The sequence below is a fragment of the Corythoichthys intestinalis genome, chromosome 21 (assembly GCF_030265065.1).
Source record: "Corythoichthys intestinalis isolate RoL2023-P3 chromosome 21, ASM3026506v1, whole genome shotgun sequence".
NCBI lineage: Eukaryota > Metazoa > Chordata > Actinopteri > Syngnathiformes > Syngnathidae > Corythoichthys > Corythoichthys intestinalis.
This window is the reverse complement of record NC_080415.1, coordinates 15,715,788-15,731,179: the sequence shown is the minus strand read 5'-3', so window position 1 is coordinate 15,731,179 and position 15,392 is coordinate 15,715,788. Positions and strand designations below refer to the sequence as shown.

Here is a 15,392-nt window from a genome sequence, read left to right as displayed (position 1 = left end):
CCAGATATCATTGAAGCGATGTTCTGTTATGACAGATCTCAGCTACTCTCCCCATTCACGACGCTAGATGGCGCCAGATATCACTGAAGCGATGTTCTGTCATGACAGATCTCAGCTACTGGTTTAACCAGTTTGCATTATTTTATTGCAATGTTTTTCCTTATTCAGATTTGTTTCAAGAATACAGTGAGTTAGACTTCACTTTGATAGTTAATGCAGTTATTGCAATTTTGTTGTTTTATCACAATAGATTGGTTTATTTACTTTCAAAAACCAGAAGGCATTCATTTACAAATGTGATTGCATTTTAGTTTACATATTTAAATGTTCAGATATTAAGATTTGAATTAGGCAAAATAGCATGCTTTTTCTCTCAAATATATTGTTATAATAATTCGTTTCAGATGTACTGTAATCATTTTCTGTATAAAAAGTAATTTGGTGTTAAAAAAAAGTCTTTTTTTCAAACTTGAGTCTTGAAAAAGAGGGGGTCGTCTTATAATCAGGGCCGTCTTATATTCGGGCCAATACGGTATTAGCTGCAGTCTATGCATATTTTAACCCCACCCAAACCCCCCATAAAACACAAAAGCACAACCACTCTAAATTTCCTTAATATGAAGCAAGCATTTTGAAAAATTACTTTCCCCCTATGAAAATAATTTTAACTTTTTTTATTTTTATGTCAGAACCAGCTATTTTGTACCCAATCTGTTTGGTCTTATTAATGTCCCCTCCCCAGCAAAAAAGTGTACATACAGGTTATGCTGTTATAGCGTCCCTGCCAATGTTGAGACCAAACCCACGCCCATGGATACATCATTTAAAATATCCGCTTCAAATGTTTCTCACTGCCCATCATTTGGGCTTTGAGATGCTTTTCTCACCTTCACCGCATGGGGGCAGTGTGAGATCATTCAGACGCTTGAGGGTGGTTATATTGACCCAAACTCAATTCTTCTAACCTTCAGCACAGAAGCTCAAATCTTGTGTTTATTCCTGCCTGAGGAGAGACATAATATTTATATCTGGCATCAGTGTGTCCGATTGACACCAAATACTAAAGATGTCCATCATAACGGGACTTACAGAACTCCATAGTAAACCTTTTCCTATTAAACGCATATTGGACCCAGTATGCCAGACAGATGGGTGATGCTTAATTTTGGAAATTTTCATCATATGATGTGGGAGGAAGCTTTATGATTCACCATTACAAGAGAATAATCACCAGTGTGTATGGCTGGCACAATCGAGCATGCATGTTCATCATGACAGAACCCTTGAAAAACGAACAGTGGTGGAATGTAACGAAGTAACTGTACTTAAGTCCATTTTTTGTGTATCTGTACTTTACTTGAGTACAAATATGAAGAGGTACTATCTACTTTTACTTCACTACAGTCTACAGCACGTATCTGTACTTTTTACTTCAGTGCTTAACTATTGCCTGCGTTACACGTTAATTTCGTTTTTCTCATAGTGAATTGATAGTTTCGTTTGCATGCCTCCGGCGCAATCAATAGGCCACGCGCAACTATACTTTAATTGAGCACTAGAGACAGCAACACGAGTAGAAGCAAGATTAGGCAGATGAACAAGATATTGATCAGTGATAAACAACAGTGTAGCAGCGAACCTTCAGGGTCCCTGCAGTGTTCAACAATCCAAATTTAAGACTTTTTTAAGACAATAATGAATAAAATTTAAGAGCCATTTTACATCGATACGGGCAAAAAAACGCACATAAATTTTGAGGGGAAATTGGAGGCCTCGCATTACTTCCAAAGTATATGAATTTATTCCTAGCGCTTTCACGCAGTGATACAAAAGAGGACGAAGTACTACTAGTAGCTGTACAGTAGTAGTAGTGGTAAAGTAGTAAAGGAACATCAATACTACATTTTTAAGACCTTTCAAAATTGTATTTAAGACCTTTCATGACATTTTAGGACAATTTTAGACATTATGGATTTAGGACTTTTTTTTTTTTTTTTTTAGACTTTTTATGATCCTGCGGATACCCTGACCTTCAGATAGGTGCTGCACAATCCTGTACAGTAGGTGGCGGTATGCACATCATACTTATACTACTTACTAAAATACTTTTACTTTTTACTTGTAAATTTTAAAGCAAGTACTTTTGTAACTATACTTGAGTACATTTTTTTAAAGACTTGTTCTTTTACTTAAGTATTTTTCTGTGCCTTAATCTGTACATTCACTTTAGCAAAAACAAAGTGAGTACTTCATCCATCGCTGAAAACAAATAATTTACGACGTGATCCACATATTATTCAAGGCGGGTAAATGAGTAGGATTTTACATAATTTAAAGTTTATATTTTGGATGCTGGGTTGTGAACATTTTGGCCAAGAAACTGATTTGGAAACACAAACACAGATTTTAAGTAAAAGTCATGCAATTGTTTCTTTTTGTAGTTTCTCGCTAGAGGTGGGTAATAAGACAGACAGAGCCTTCTCCGTTCCTGCCCCTTCCCTTTGGAAGTCACTCCCTAAACCAGGGGTCATGAATTAAAAATCCTCTGGGTCCGAAATGAAAAAATTACAACAATCTCGGGTCCAGAAATATTTGTAATGCTTTTTTTCCAAAAATACAAACGTATCTTTACGTGGCCATGCTGATAATTGCAAAGTTCAAAAATGTAAATACAATATAAAAAATAAATTTATAGTAAGTAATAAATAATATTTAATAATAATTAATTAGTGATAAATAATAAAGCGATCAAATTAAGCCCTTAATTCTGCTATTTTTTGAGAACGGATGGCAGAGTTTCATAGGGAAACTTTGCGAAAAAGCTGCGTGCTTCGTCTCATAGTGCCTTAATAAATTGCTGCTTTTTACAAGCGCTACCGTTGTTCGGCCATTCCTTACTACGCGGCGAAACGTCTACACAAGGCTCAGCGCGCTTGCGCAAGCATCCGGACACATGCGCACATCGGTCAGAAGCGGCAATTACTCACTATTTTTGTTTTTATTTAGTTTTTTAGAACCTTTCCATTGCCTCAAAAATACTTTTTGCATGTATTACCCTCTCATACTTTTAACCATTGTGTTTTTTTGTGTTAGCTGTGAAGCAGTTGACCACATTAGTCACGTAGCATATTTAAACCGTCCTTATATGCTATAACTGCATTTAAGTATTTTCGTAAGGCATTTTTAGTACGTTCTGCCTGTATGCATCCAAACAAAACAAGTTTAGCGCGCACGGTATTACTTTGGGTGTCAAATTTGACTAATGTAGGACGTTTCGCCGATGTAGCAGATTTTGGCAGAATACCGTCTCTGAACAGATGAGGCAGCCGTTAGGTAAAATGAACAAAAATGTGTTGGTCTACTCCTCCTTAAACACTCTGTTTTCTGCATCAATCTTGCGTAGTTTTGAGCACGCTATTTGCCGTACCTTTTCGCCTCTTCCTCCAACTTCATTCGGCTCAGTTTTTGGCTGTCACTCCACGGAGTCTGGAAAGCGAGTGTGAGACATGCTGTTCTAAAAATAACTTTCAAATGCGTCACTCCCATTGGCTGGCTCACGCGAGTCACCGCTAAGGTTTTTGTTTGTTGCCCAACTCCGCTCTGCAAACCCGCAGAAAAAAACGATTTTTGTTGTTGCAACGTGTATTAGTCCAGACAGCTTGAGATCCGGTCCAGACGGCTTGGAGGTCCGGAACCGGACCGAGGTCCGCGGTTCCGTGACCTCTACCCTAAACCCATTCGCACCTGTTCAGATCTTCCTACATTCAAAACTCACTTTTTTAAACTTGCTTTTTAATTTATAATTATTTTCTCTATTGTTTTGTACTGCTCACGTTTTGTTAGCCTTTTCTTTGTTTCAACTTTAAAGCATCAGTAAAAGCGCTCTATAAAGATAATGTATTATCATTATTATTATAATAATAACACGTTAGATTTACTGTTACATTTACTTGAGTAACATTTTGAGAGAAATGTACTTCTTAGTGTAGTTTTACCACACAATACTTTTTACTTTTACATGAGAAGATTTGTGAAGACTGAAACACTACTCTTACTCCACAACTTTGGGCTACACTAGAGTAGATCAGTATTGAGTTAATTTTTGCCAGAGACGCCGAGAGAGGCTGTCTCAGTTTCACCAATGAGGTGTCGCAACAATAACCACTTGCTCCTTTACGCCAGCAAAAGTTAACAATGTTTTTTCTCACTAGAGGGCATCATGCTCTTTGGGCAGGTGATGTTTCAAGTTTGTTTCTGGTCTGAATTCGATGATTTTTAAAAATATTTTTGGCCTAATATGGTCATGTAGCAGGTTGATTGATTGATTGATTTCGAGCAGTAATAACAAAAACAGCAAGAATAGGGAAAAACAAATAACAATAGTACCAGTAATATTGATTTTAACAAAAAATTTATAACAAATACATACGGTACATACGTAGCTCGAAAAGGAGTGGGAAGAAGCCAAGCTTTTTTTGGGGTCCCACCCCCAATTTACTCCCCCAAAATTCAATGTAAATACAGTCACTTTCCAAAATCGTCATCATCATTGCACTATCACCACCATCATCACTACCACCGCCATCATCGTCGCCATTACCGCAGTCCCCATATATTAATTGTCCCATTACCATTCAAAATCAAAATTTATGTAATAACAGTGGTGCCAGTGGTGATAATTATTGAAATGTGTATTATTCATCATCCAATGTTATTTGTGGACCTGATGCCATAGGGAAACAACCCCCAGGCAACAGGACCACTCATTGCTACGTGTCCTAGCTGTGCATTAAAAGACAAGATTTGGGTACCTGAGCCAAGGGGTTAACCTTCAGTGTCAGAGCTCCCACTTGCCAGCCCTATACTCCAAGTTTATTTGAATGTGTAGCCATATAACATGCTTGCATACTAGTTCATTTATATAGAAATGTATAAACATTTAATTATCACCATCGGCACCGGCATTCTATTTTACTCATAGACTTGTTCATAACAATAAAATCTGGACTGTCTATTTGATTAGAGCAATAGTGACAACACCAACAATGAAAATGACAGGTAGGTTAGCACAGTATAATAATAATAACAGTTCATATACAGGTCCTTCTAAAAAAAATTGCATATTGTGATAGTTAATTATTTTCTGTAATGTACTGATAAACATTAGACTTTCATATATTTTAGATTCATTACACACAATTGAAGTAATTCAAGTCTTTAATTGTTTTAATATTGATGATTTTGGCAAAAAAAGTCAAGAAAAAACAAAAATCTATCTAAAAAAATTAGCATATCATGAGAAGGTGCGCTAAAGAAGCTACTAACCTTTAGCCTGGTACACCAGACTCAACGCTGTTCCAGCTATTGAGTCTGGCCACCATTCCCACGGAAACAATTTCCAGGGCGGAGCAAGCCACAGCAAACAGACAGCGGAGTGGACCAATCAGCGACGGGCAGACGTGACGTTAGTAAAATGGCGACCGCAGGACGATGGACTTGCGCGCGGAAGTAAACATACGAAGAGAGCGGAGTTTATTCGACATGGCTAGCGCGAGACAGACTGTTGTCAATGACTCGTGTCGATGTGTTTTTGGTCATTTAACCCTTGAGAGTCGAAGGACGCGCCGGCGCGTCCTCAGCGCACGTCGTCTTTGAAGCACCCTCGCGTTTTAATTACGTCACCCACATGCCGTTGGTTGGTCTCGTTTTAAAGTGCGGAAGTTGCGGTTTACTCTCGTTGTTATTTGAAGTCAATCGACCAACTAAAACGTGAGATATTGTCATTTAAGTTTTATAGTTTTATTGTCCTCTCAAAAAAACATTAAAACGCTGCATGGATCATTTGTTTATGTCTATATTTCCATCATTTCTTGTCCTTTTTCAAAACGGAAGCTCCATGAAAAAAACACAAATCAAACGAACCCTTTCGAAGTCACAGTGGAAGCACAAAATGCGTTTTTTTTTTTTTTATAAATATAACTGCCGTGCGAGGTTCCACGAACGAGAGGGAGGAGTGTTCTGAAGCAGCGAGGGGTCGAGCGACGGCCGTTTGAATCGAGCAAGCGAGCGAGCGACTTTGTGTGACTTTGAGAATGAACGGAAAACTAAATTTAGCGCAAGCAATTGTGCTTTTTGATCAACTTGAGGAAGAGGGTGGTCCAAATTCGTCATCATCGTCTTCTTCGGAAGAGTCCTCAAGTGAAGATAGTGACGGATTTGAACACGTGGGTGACGCCATCGACGAGCAGAGGTAAGCCAACTCACTTTTTTTTTTTTTTTTTTTTTTTTATGCTGTAAAAGTTTCTTTTGAAAGTTTCTTTTGATATTGCAAGACAACGTTAATTTTGATGCAATATAAGTGCGTGTTTGTGTATATAATAATAAAATGTGCATATCAGATCAAAGTATAATTTGTGGTCTTCTTTCTATATGAAGATTAGGGATGTAGCACATATTCAGCTATGGTATTCTTTCTATTGTCATACATATAGATTTCCATTATTATTTATTGCTGTATGTATTTTTATTTTGTACTTTATTATTTTCATAAATACTGACTTTTGTTTCATGTACATTTATAGTGACAATGAAAGTAAAGTGAAATGAAAATGGAAGGGTGGAAAGAGGACCGACACCCCATGGAAGTGTGGGCTGTGTGATGTAGCCCTGTGTCTAATTCCAGGACGAAACTGCTTTTCGGAGTGGCATGCCTTAAAAAATTTTAACTTGTTTATTGTAAATATTTTTGAAAATACTTTTTTCCCCAATGTTATATATATATATATTTTTTTCCCACAATCAGTCTTCTCAATTTGTGTATATAAATGTGTGTTCAAGAAGCTTGATTGTGTGTACATAGTTTTCATCAGGTGATGGGTCGCAATACCTAAACTCATAAAGAGATGGCCTCTAAACACTTTTTGTGTTAGATGGTATATTTTTTCACTGTTCTTCACTGTTTGGTCTGCTGTATATAACCTGTTTTGACTAGAGCATGTATAAATGCAAAAAACGCCTATAGCTATACCTGGTGTTTATGTTGAATTGTCAAATAAAAGACTATTTATTCTAAATTTTTTTGGTTGAATGTTCATCCTAACATGTTGAATAAATATTACAAAGTTTCAAAACGGTTCGTTACGCATGTTTGGTTGTCAATTGGACATCAATATTAAAAATTTTGACAAAACGATTTTGGAATTTTTGGTCTTTTTGGGCCCAAAATGATGATTTATAATTGGTCAGTGAAGGAAACAACAGTTTGGACATGAAGTTCAAGGTGTCACAAAAAAAGGGACCAAACCAGGCCATCGTAAACAATTCTGTCTTTGAAATATAAAGGCAACTTCAGAGGCATGCAAAATCAGACAAAATAGGCCCAGACCTTAAAGGGTTAAAACTGATTTTACCGTGGATTGGAACATATTCTCGGCTCTGCCGTTCACCATCTGTGCTGCTGAAGAGACGACTTTCGACGCGCAAGAGTGACGTTGCTCGTGAAGAACACGTCACGCAAATAAACGAATCTGATTTGTCGATTGATTTTGTACCTGCGCGAAAAGGCCGTTAATGGGATGGTTTCCAGACTATACTATCAGTGTTTGAAAAATACAGGGAGAATAGTCTGGCAGAGCCAGGCTAACTAACCTTATCATCTGAATCAACAAATTAACTCAAAACACCTGCGAAAAATTCCTGAGGCTTTTATAAACTCCCAGTCTGGTTCATTACTCAAAATCGCAATCATGGGCAAGATTGCCGACCTGACTGCTTTTTAGAAGGCCATCATCGACACCCTCAAGCAAGAGGCTAAGACACAGAAAGACATTTCTGAGCAAATAGGCTGTCCCCAGAGTGCTGTATCAAGGCACCTCAGTGGGAAGGAAAAAGTGTGGCAGGAAACACTGCACAACCAGAAGAGGTGACCGCACCCTTAGAAAGATTGTGGAGAAGGGCCGATTCCAGACCTTGGGGGATCTGATGAAACAGTGGACTGAGTCTGGAGTAGAAACATCCAGAGCCACCGTGCACAGGCGTGTGCTAGAAATGGGCTACAGGTGCCACATTCCCCAGGTCAAGCCACTTTTAAACCTGAAACAGCGGCAGAAGCGCCTGGCCTGGGCTACAGAGAAGCAGTACTGGACTGTTGCTCGTGGTCCAAAGTATTTTTTTCAGATGAAAGCAAATTTTGCATGTCATTCGGAAATCAAGGTGCCAGAGTTTGAAGCAAGACTGGGGAAAAGGAAATGCCAAAATGCCTGAAGTCCAGTGTCAAGTTCCCACAGTCAGTGATGGTCTGGGGTGCCATGTCAGCTGCTGGTGTTGGTCTACTGTGTTTTATCAAAGGCAGGGTCAATGCAGCTAGCTATCAGGAGATTTTGGAGCACTTCAAGCTTCTATCTGCTGAAAAGCTTTATGGAGATGAAGATTTCATTTTTCAGCACGACCTGGCACCTGCTCACAGTGCCAAAACCACTGGTAAATGGTTTACTGAACATGGCATTACTGTGCTCAATTGACCTACCAACTCTCCTGACCTGACCCCCATAGAGAATCTGTGGGATATTGTGAAGATGAAGTTGAGAGACACCAGACCCAACACTGTGGATGAGCTTAAGGCCACTATCGCAGCATCCTGGGCCTCCATAACACCTCAGCAGTGCAACAGGCTGATTGCCTCCATGCCACGCTGCATTGAAGCAGTCATTTCTGCGAAATGATTCCCGACCCAGTATTGAGTGCACAGCTGAGATAATTAATTGAATGTATTTTTGTATTGGTCGGATGAAATATGCTAATTTTTTGAGATGGGGATTTTTGTTTTTTCTTGACTTTTTTGCCAAAATATTCAATATTAAAACAATAAAAGGCTTGAACTACTTCAGTTGTATGAAATGAATCTAAAATATATGAAAGTCTAATGTTTATCAGTACATTACAGAGAATAATGAACTTTATCACAATATGCTAATTTTTTGAGAAGGACGTAGATGATGTGCTGAGAAGAAAATATAACATGATTTAAAAAAAACAGACATTATAAACAGTTACTCATTACTCGAGTATTTTTTCAACGATTACTTTTTTTACTTGTACTTGAATAAATTTTTGGATGAGTACTTTTATGTGAGTAATATTTAGAAGTAACGCACCTTGACTTAGGTTAGGGTTTAGAAAATATATGGCTACTCTACCTACCTCTGTCTCTAAATATTTTGTGATCGTTAAGTAAATCATTTACAGATTTAGAAAAAAAAAAAAAAATCAGATCTGCAGCTCAGAATTGAAGGACGGCTGGCCTACTTTTCACCTTAGCCGTGATGAAACCCAACCGGACCATGCACCAAGAAAAAAAAAGAATCCAACCTTTGACCCTTGACTGGGATCAGGTGACTTTGAGGCTAACTTTGGCTGCTAATTTTAAACTAGCGTACGCACGGCCAAATGGCCCTGATTTTGTAAATATATGAGGGAACGCGTCTACTTCATTAATTCACCGCTCGCTACTTCACACACAATCGGCCATTTCACCTATTTTTGGAGCCGTTAATCTGCAGCTATTTGGCACGGTGTTAAACTCTTAATTCCGATGGCTTTTTCACAGTGTGATTGAGAGCACGAGGAGTGAGAGTTCATTTTGTCCCCACATATGCCTGCCGAAAAGCCTCTGTTCTCACGCAACTATTTTCAGTTTCATGTCATTGATTGTTTAATGGTCTCAAAGATGAAAATAAACATTAATGAGGTGTTTCAAAGTCTTGGATGGACCTCCTAGAATGGCGTTGGGATGGCTTCAAAAGGGGATTTTTTTGTGTTGAAAAGCATTTAGAGGGCTCGAATCCAGAAGAACCTTCTTAAAGTATAAGTTTATTGTTTTATTCGAAAAGATACTTCATTATACGTTGTTTTGGTTGATCCAAATATTGAATTTGATGATGGGCTTCATTTGTGTTTCCTTCAACATGACAATTGGCTGGTGGTTCTTGGACATCATTTAGTAACCCGTTTTGAACTTGAAAAACCACACCCACCACCCCGGGCCACCCCTCTTTGACACCCTCCACAGGAGGACAAATGTCCACAGCACAGGACTGACCCTGCTGATAAGGTTTCACTCTCTTCGGTGGCGAAGACGAAGGTCGACGGTACAAGACCAAACTCGACGACGCCAATTTACCTGCAGGCGGAAACAATTTTCTCCTGCGGGAACGGCGCAGGAGCTGAAAGACTTCTTGTGGTTCACACCTGAGTTCTTTGGTAAGATCAGTGTATGTGTGAGTATATGTGTAACACAGAGGCCTTGAGTGCTCTTGCATGGTGAATGATCTGGCACTGATGCAATTGGAGCTGTTAAATAATTCAAGAGCCAGTTTAAGTTCAAGGACTTGTTTACAGTCGGATGCATTTGATTTGTGTTGTCAGCAAATTTTGGCAAGGCCTCGCAGGAGACAACCCTCCGCTACCTCTTACCCTTCATATTTCGAGTTTGTTTTTTCCGATTTAATAAGGTGGTGTGAAATCAGCAAATGTGAATGATTAGCGAACACATGAACATTTTTGAGGGCTTCCTAATACTGAAAATTTTTGCTGGCATGGTCATCCTGATAAAAATTTCCACTTCTTGGTCCTGAACAATTATACTCCAGAATCGTGTCTCGCAAGATGAAACGTGAATTTGGCAGGCTATCCAGGATTGTCATTGTGCCCATGGAATAAGAGTTAAAGAAAATACCGTAATTTTCTGAGTATAAGCCGCTACTTTTTCCCTTCATTACAGTGGGCCAAATAAGTATTTAGTCAACCACCAATTGTGCAAGTTCTCCTACTTGAAAAGATTAGAGAGGCCTGTAATTGTCAACATGGGTAAACCTCAACCATGACAGACAGAATGTGGCAAAAAAAAAAAAAAAACTGGAAATCACATTGTTTGATTTTTAAAGAATTTATTTCCAAATTAGAGTGGAAAATAAGTATTTGGTCACCTACAAACAAGCAAGATTTCTGGCTGTCAAAGAGGTCTAACTTCTTCTAACGAGGTCTAACGAGGCTACACTCGTTACCTGTATTAATGGCACCTGTTTTAACTCATTATCGGTATAAAAGACACCTGTCCACAACCTCAGTCAGTCACATTCCAAACTCCACTATGGCCAAGACCAAAGAGCTGTCGAAGGACACCAGAGACAAAATTGTAGACCTGCACCAGGCTGGGAAGACTGAATCTGCAATCCGTAAAACGATTGGTGTAAAGAAATCAACCGTGGGAGCAATTGTTAGAAAATGGAAGACATACAAGACCGCTGATAATCTCCCTTGATCTGGGGCTCCATGCAAGATCTCACCCCGTGGCGTCAAAATGATAACAAGAACGGTGAGCAAAAATCCCAGAACCACACGGGGGTGGGGGCCTAGTGAATGACCTACAGAGCTGGGACCACAGTAACAAAGGCTACTATCAGTAACACAATTCGCCGCGAGGGACTCAAATCCTTCACTGCCAGACGTGTCCCCCTGCTGAAGAAAGTACACGTCCAGGCCCGTCTGCGGTTCGCTAGAGAGCATTTGGATGATCCAGAAGAGGAGTGGGAGAATGTGTTATGTCAGATGAAACCAAAATAGAACTTTTTGATAGAAACACAGATTCTCGTGTTTGGAGGAAAAAGAATACTGAATTGCATCCGAAGAACACCATACCCACTTTGAAGCATGGGGGTGGAAACATCATACTTTGGGGCTGTTTTTCTGCAAAGGGACCAGGCCGACTGATCTGTGTAAAGGAAAGAATGAATGGGGCCATGCATCGAGAGATTTTGAGTGAAAATCTTCCATCAGCAAGGGCATTGAAGATGAGACGTGGCTGTGTCTTTCAGCATGACAATGATCCCAAACACACAGCCAGGGCAACAAAGGAGTGGCTTCGTAAGAAGCATTTCAAGGTCCTGGAGCGGCCTAGCCAGTCTCCAGATCTCAACCCCATAGAAAATCTGTCGAGGGAGTTGAAAGTCCGTGTTGCCCAACGACAGCCCCAAAACATCACCGCTCTAGAGGAGATCTGCATGGAGGAATGGGCCAAAATACCAGCAACAGTGTGTAAAAAGCTTGTGAAGAGTTACAGACAACTTTTGGCCTCCGTTATTGCCAACAAAGGGCACATAACAAAGTATTGAGATAAACTTTTGATATTGACCAAATACTTATTTTCCACCATGATTTGCAAATAAATTCTTTAAAAATCAAACAATGTGATTGTCTGTTTTTTTTCCACATTCCGTCTCTCATGGTTGAGGTTTACCCATGTTGACACCTAGAGGCCTCGCTAATATTTTCAAGTGGGAGAACTTGCACAATTAGTGGTTGACTACATACTTATTTGTCCCACTATATGTATCCTGTGGCTTATAGTCCAGTGCGGCTTATTTATTGATTTGTTTGAGTTAATAGGTAACACTTTATTTGACAGCGGCGTCATAAGACTGTCATAACACCACCACAATAATGAAATGACACTATCATGGTCATTACTGAATCCTTATGACAGATGTCATTAAGTGTCATACAGCAAATTATGTCACTAACTCCATTTATTTCCAGCTAGGATCTTTCACATCCATTCAAAACTTAGATAATTTGCCGAAAAGCTCATGAAGCCAAGCCTTAAAAGATAGATTTAGGCTTGAAGTGTAATTAAGATAAGAGGAAGTTAAGAGATGCTCAAGTGAATATTGTATTTCATTTATAATTATTTTTAGGGATTCCCCTTTTTTTAAAAAAAATGTCTGAAAGATAAAGTGGAATGAAAAAGTATCTGAACCTTTTGGAATTTCTCACATTTCTGCATAAAAACACCATCAAATGTGATCTGATCGTTGTCAAAATAACACAGATGTAAAAACTGTCTGCTTTAACTAAAACCACCCAAACATTTATGGGTTTTCATATTTTAATGAGGATAGCATGCAAACAATGACAGAGGGGGGAAAACAAGTAAGTGAACCCTCAGCCTAAGGAGACTTAAAGAGCAATTAAAACTAGGGCTGTCAAACGATTAACATTTTTAATCGAGTTAATCACAGCGTAAAAAATAATTAATAGTAATTAATCACAATTCAAACCATCTATAGAATATGCCATAGTTTTCTGTAAATTATTGTTGGAATGGAAAGATAAGACACAAGACGGATATACGTATACATTCAACATACTGTACACAAGTACTGTATTTGTTTATTATAACAATAAATCAACAAGATGGCATTAAAATTAACATTCTGTTAAAGCGATCCATGGATAGAAAGACTTGTAGTTCTTAAAAGATAAATGTTAGTACAAGTTATAGTAATTTTATATTAAAACCCCTCTTAATGTTTTCGTTTTAATAACATTTGTAAAATTTTCAATCAAAAAATAAACTAGTAACTCGCCATTGTTTATGTCGATAATTCCACATTTCTCATGGTGCTGAAACCCATAAAATCAGTCGCACCCAAGCGCCAGCAGAGGGCGACAAAATACAAAAAAACACAATTAACAAGTGGACATCACACGGTGCTGTCATTTTAATCAGTTTGAGCGGGGCATATGAGATAATTGCGTCAAATATTTTAACGTGATTAATTAAAACAATTATTTACCGCCTGTTAACGCGATCTTTTTGACAGCCCTAATTAAAACCAATTTTTTATCAAACAATTTAAATCAGGTCTGTGCTCAATCACTGATGAGTGGTTTGAAGCTGCCCTGCCCACTATAAAACACAAGAATTGTCTCGATGAGAAGCATTCCCTAATGTGTATCATGACTCGGTCAAAGAGCTATCTGAAGTCCTGCAATCAAGGATTATTGATTTGTATAAAGCCGGGAAAGGATACAAAACCAACCCACAAAGTCTGGATGTTCATCAATCGACAGTCTGAGAAGATGTCTACAAATGAAGAGAGTTTAGCACTGTTGCTTCTCTCCCAAGGAGTGGCCGTCCACCAAAGATGACGCCAAGAGTTCAGCGCAGAATACTCAGAGAGGTAATAAATAATCCTAGAGTGTCTGCTAAAGACTTATAGAAATCACTGGCACCGTCCAATATCCCTGTGCACACATCAACTATATGTAAAACTATGGCCAAAAATGGCGTTAAAGGAAGGACTCCACGGAGGAAGCCACTACTGTCTAAAAAAAAAACATTGTGGCTCATTTATTGTTCGTAAAAAGGCACTTGGACACTGCACAGTAGTTTTGACAAAATATTTAGTGGATTGATAAAAACCAAAGTTGAATTTTTTGGGAGTAACACACAACGTCATGTGTTGATGAAAAATGGAACAGCTCACCAACATCAACATCTCATCCCATGAAGCATAGTGGAGGGAGCATCATGATTTGGGGCTGTTTGGCTGCCTCAGGGCCTGGACAACTTGCAATCATTAATGGAAGAATGAATTCAAAAGTTTATCAGGATGTTTTCCCTGAAAACCTGAGGCAGCCTGTCAGACAGTTGAAACTAAAAAGAGGATGGATGCTGCAACAAGACAATGATCCAAAACACAGAAGTAAATCAACTTCAGAATGGTTTCAGAAGAACAAAATATGCATTCTGGAGTGGCCAAGTCAAAGTCCAGACTTGAACCCCATTGAGATGCTGTGGCATGACCTAAGGGCAGCAATTGATGCCAGACATCCCAAGAACCTGACTGAACTACAGCAGTTTTGTCGAGAAGAATGGGCCAAGATTAGTCCTGATCGATGTGCCAGACTGACCTGCAGCTACAGGAAGCGTATGGTTGAAGTTATTGCTGTCAAAGGGGAGCCACAAAAAAAATATGGAAACCTATGAATGTTTGGGTGGTTTTCGTTAAAGCAGACACTGTTTTTTCATCCGTGTGATTTCGACAAAGATCAGATCACATTTGATGGTGATTTTATTTAGAAATGTGAGAAACTCCAAAAGGTTCAGATACTTTTTCATATCATTCACCACTGTATGTAGGCATGTAAGTGAAAATTAGAATCTTATTTCCTGGAATGTTTTAGTAACTTAGTTCCCCGATGCTAGTTTCACTCAACACTTTCATGCATTGGATCTCAGAATTCTGACACTGCTGTATTAACGTATTGTCCGCCACACTTCTACTTGTTACGCTAATTAGTAGACTGATTCAATTAATGTCACTAAATGTAAATTTCTGGTTGCTGTGTCTGTATCTCTGTCCAACTATGTCTTCATGGAAGGGTGGGCGGTTCTAATGTGATAGCCATCTAGGTGGAGATTTTAGTCGGCATTCTGGATCTGGAGGAGGGATGTTGATTTGGGAATGTGCTGACTTTATGTCACCTCCCCTCCCTCCTCAGCTGTCCCCTTCTGAGATTTATCTTGGAGCTAAAACAGGCAGGTTATGGTG

The 15,392-nt window shown here is 38.9% G+C and overlaps 1 protein-coding gene across 2 annotated transcripts in view; it reads left to right on the top strand.

Moving 5' to 3' along the window:
* Positions 1–10,114: 10,114 nt before the first annotated feature.
* The window catches only part of myoz1b (myozenin 1b), a 30,178-nt gene continuing 24,900 nt past the window's right edge, over positions 10,115–15,392 (top strand). For both annotated transcript variants that reach the window (XM_057826510.1, XM_057826509.1), the window contains exon 1: positions 10,115–10,257. The gene's annotated coding sequence lies outside the window, so the exon portion shown is untranslated. The remainder of the gene's footprint in view (positions 10,258–15,392) is intronic.